The 5,000-nt window shown below is 34.9% G+C and overlaps 1 protein-coding gene and 1 long non-coding RNA gene across 2 annotated transcripts in view; both read right to left on the reverse strand.

Moving 5' to 3' along the window:
* The window catches only part of LOC127915263 (uncharacterized), a 4,512-nt gene extending 1,473 nt beyond the window's left edge, over positions 1–3,039 (reverse strand). The window contains exons 1-4 of the long non-coding RNA XR_008090824.1: positions 2,648–3,039; positions 1,780–2,391; positions 1,015–1,065; positions 454–861 (exon numbers count right to left, since the gene is read on the reverse strand). This is a non-coding gene — a long non-coding RNA (uncharacterized LOC127915263). The remainder of the gene's footprint in view (positions 1–453; positions 862–1,014; positions 1,066–1,779; positions 2,392–2,647) is intronic.
* The window catches only part of LOC118378969 (glutamate receptor ionotropic, NMDA 2D-like), a 237,505-nt gene that overhangs the window by 61,555 nt on the left and 170,950 nt on the right, over positions 1–5,000 (reverse strand). The gene's annotated exons all lie outside the window — the stretch shown is intronic.

Here is a 5,000-nt window from a genome sequence, read left to right on the forward strand (position 1 = left end):
TTAATAAACACCATCACACTACTGACCATACACCTTACACACACTAATTAATAAACACCATCACACTACTGACCATATATACATACACCTAACACACACTAATTAATAAACACCATCACACTACTGACCATATATACACCTTACACACACTAATTAATAAACACCATCGCACTACTGACCATATATACATACACCTCACACACTAATTAATAAACACCATCGCACTACTGACCATATATACATACACCTCACACACTAATTAATAAACACCATCTCACTACTGACCATATATACACCTTACACACACTAATTAATAAACACCATCGCACTACTGACCATATATACACCTTACACACACTAATTAATAAACACCATCGCACTACTGACCATATATACACCTTACACACACTAATTAATAAACACCATCGCACTACTGACCATATATACATACACCTTACACACACTAATTAATAAACACCATCACACTACTGACCATATATACACCTTACACACACTAATTAATAAACACCATCACACTACTGACCATATATACACCTTACACACACTAATTAATAAACACCATCGCACTACTGACCATATATACACCTTACACACACTAATTAATAAACACCATCACACTACTGACCATATATACACCTTACACACACTAATTAATAAACACCATCGCACTACTGACCATATATACACCTTACACACACTAATTAATAAACACCATCACACTACTGACCATATATACACCTTACACACACTAATTAATAAACACCATCGCACTACTGACCATATATACACCTTACACACACTAATTAATAAACACCATCACACTACTGACCATATATACACCTTACACACACTAATTAATAAACACCATCGCACTACTGACCATACATACACCTTACACACACTAATTAATAAACACCATCGCACTACTGACCATACATACACCTGACACACACTAATTAATAAACACCATCTCACTACTGACCATACATACACCTGACACACACTAATTAATAAACACCATCGCACTACTGACCATATATACACCTTACACACACTAATTAATAAACACCATCACACTACTGACCATATATACACCTTACACACACTAATTAATAAACACCATCTCACTACTGACCATATATACACCTTACACACACTAATTAATAAACACCATCACACTACTGACCATATATACACCTTACACACACTAATTAATAAACACCATCTCACTACTGACCATATATACACCTCACACACACTAATTAATAAACACCATCTCACTACTGACCATATATACACCTTACACACACTAATTAATAAACACCATCTCACTACTGACCATATATACACCTAACACACACTAATTAATAAACACCATCTCACTACTGACCATATATACACCTTACACACACTAATTAATAAACACCATCGCACTACTGACCATATATACACCTTACACACACTAATTAATAAACACCATCTCACTACTGACCATATATACACCTTACACACACTAATTAATAAACACCATCACTTTACTGACCATATATACACCTTACACACACTAATTAATAAACACCACCTCACTACTGACCATATATACACCTCACACACACTAATTAATAAACACCATCTCACTACTGACCATATATACACCTTACACACACTAATTAATAAACACCATCACACTACTGACCATATATACACCTTACACACACTAATTAATAAACACCATCTCACTACTGACCATATATACACCTTACACACACTAATTAATAAACACCATCGCACTACTGACCATATATACACCTTACACACACTAATTAATAAACACCATCGCACTACTGACCATATATACACCTTACACACACTAATTAATAAACACCACCTCACTACTGACCATATATACACCTCACACACACTAATTAATAAACACCATCTCACTACTGACCATATATACACCTTACACACACTAATTAATAAACACCATCGCACTACTGACCATATATACACCTTACACACACTAATTAATAAACACCATCGCACTACTGACCATATATACACCTTACACACACTAATTAATAAACACCATCTCACTACTGACCATATATACACCTTACACACACTAATTAATAAACACCATCTCACTACTGACCATATATACACCTTACACACACTAATTAATAAACACCATCACACTACTGACCATATATACACCTTACACACACTAATTAATAAACACCATCTCACTACTGACCATATATACACCTTACACACACTAATTAATAAACACCATCGCACTACTGACCATATATACACCTTACACACACTAATTAATAAACACCATCGCACTACTGACCATATATACACCTCACACACACTAATTAATAAACACCACCTCACTACTGACCATATATACACCTTACACACACTAATTAATAAACACCACCTCACTACTGACCATATATACACCTCACACACACTAATTAATAAACACCATCACACTAATGACCATATATACACCTCACACACACTAATTAATAAACACCATCACACTACTGACCATATATACACACTTACACACACTAATTAATAAACACCATCACACTACTGACCATATATACACCTCACACACACTAATTAATAAACACCATCACACTACTGACCATATATACACCTTACACACACTAATTAATAAACACCATCACACTACTGACCATATATACACCTTACACACACTAATTAATAAACACCATCACACTACTGACCATATATACACCTTACACACACTAATTAATAAACACCACCTCACTACTGACCATATATACACCTTACACACACTAATTAATAAACACCATCGCACTACTGACCATATATACACCTTACACACACTAATTAATAAACACCATCGCACTACTGACCATATATACACCTTACACACACTAATTAATAAACACCATCGCACTACTGACCATATATACACCTGACACACACTAATTAATAAACACGTCCACCAAAAAAAAGAGGGCAAAATCTTTGCTTGCTTTATTGACTTTAAAAAAGCATTTGATTCGATTTGGCACGAAGGGCTATACTACAAAATTCTCCAAAGTGGTCTTGGTGGTAAAGGTGGTGTTTATTAATGTAGGTGGGCTTGGTGGTAAGGTGGTGTTTATTAATGTAGGTGGGCTTGGTGGTAAGGTATATGACTTAATGAAATGTATGTACACAGAAAACAAGTGTGCAATAAAAATCAAAAACCAAAGAACAGAATTTTTTTCACAATGTCGAGGTGTGAGACAAGGCTGCAATTTGAGTCCAAATCTTTTCAACATTTATATCAATGAATTAGCAGACATGTTGGACCAATCTCCAGCCCCAGGACTCACACTATTTGACACAGAGGTGAAATACCTGTTATATGCTGATGACTTGGTACTTCTATCACCAACCGAAGAAGGTCTTCAACAAAACATAATATTCTGGAGCAATATTGCCATAATTGGGCCCTGGCAGTAAATTTCCAAAAAACTAAAATCATGATTTTCCAAAAAAACGAGATGTCAGAAACACAAATGTAAATTCACCCTGAACAATACCTTAATTGAACACACAAAAAAATACACATACCTTGGTCTGACCATATCTGCATCTGGAAACTTTAATATGGCAGTGAATGCACTCAAAGAAAAAGCCCGCAGAGCAATGTATGCAATAAAAATGAAATTATTCAAAACCAACATCCCAATTAAAATTTGGAATAAAATATTTGACAGTGTAATCCTACCAATAGCACTTTATGGAAGTGAGGTTTGGGGGCCACTCAATCAAATGGATTTTAAAATGTGGGACAAACATCCAATTGAAGCCCTTACATGCAGAATTCTGTCGGAAAATCCTACAAGTCCAGAGAAATACACCAACTAATGCATGTAGGGCAGAATTGGGCCGTTTTCCAGTAATAATGAAGATACAGAAAAGATCATTAAAATTTTGGCTACATCTAAATTCAAGTCCAAATTCGAGTCTGCAATTTAAAGCACTTCAAGCCCAAGAGCTGAGCCCAGAAACGAGTCCTCTCAGTCAGCTGGTGTTGGACCTCACCAACCAAGCAGACACCAGCACTGCTTCAAAAGAAAGAATTCCAATAAGCAAAATCATGAACCAATCAAAGGAATCATATTTACAATACTGGAAAAACGAAACAAAATCCCAAAGCCGACTAAATTGCTATCTGACCCTAAACAGAGAATATGAATTGGCTGATTATCTCTACTCTGTCAGAGATACGAAGCAGAGACAGATCCTTACCAAGTACAGGCTGAGTGACCACCGATTGGCAATAGAAACCGGCAGACATAAAAAGACATGGCTACCCAAAGAGGAGCGTGTATGTGGTCACTGCATGACAGGGGAGGTAGAGACAGAGATGCACTTTCTCCTTTACTGTGATAAATATTCCTCACAAAGAGATTCATTATTCACAGAAATGACTACATATATTCCAAATTTTTACAAATTGAACCCAGAGGAAAAACTAAGAATACTCATGGGCGAAGGAGCAATGGCTCCTCTTGCAGCCAAATATGTATTTTCCTGCCATAGCCTGAGGGACACTGAATAATAACATCTGCATAGTAAACAGTAACTTACTTATTATTACTATTATTGTTATTACTATAATTAATGTTTATCATTCAAAATATGGTTGGTAATGGTAGTGATAACAGTTTAGTGATGGTAGTAGTAGTCGTAGTAATGATGATTGTAGTTGTAGTATTGATATAAAGAAGAAGAGTGACCGTTATTTAGTTATAAGTTAGTTATAGTTTCATTTTCCATAATTTGATTTTATATTTATTACATTTCTACTATTGACTGTTACCATTTTATTGTTATTATTTTTGTATTTAATTTTGTATTATTATTTACTACCATTTTATATTATTATTTGCTATCATTTATAATTTTGCTACAAT

This window comes from Oncorhynchus keta, chromosome 34, assembly GCF_023373465.1.
Source record: "Oncorhynchus keta strain PuntledgeMale-10-30-2019 chromosome 34, Oket_V2, whole genome shotgun sequence".
NCBI lineage: Eukaryota > Metazoa > Chordata > Actinopteri > Salmoniformes > Salmonidae > Oncorhynchus > Oncorhynchus keta.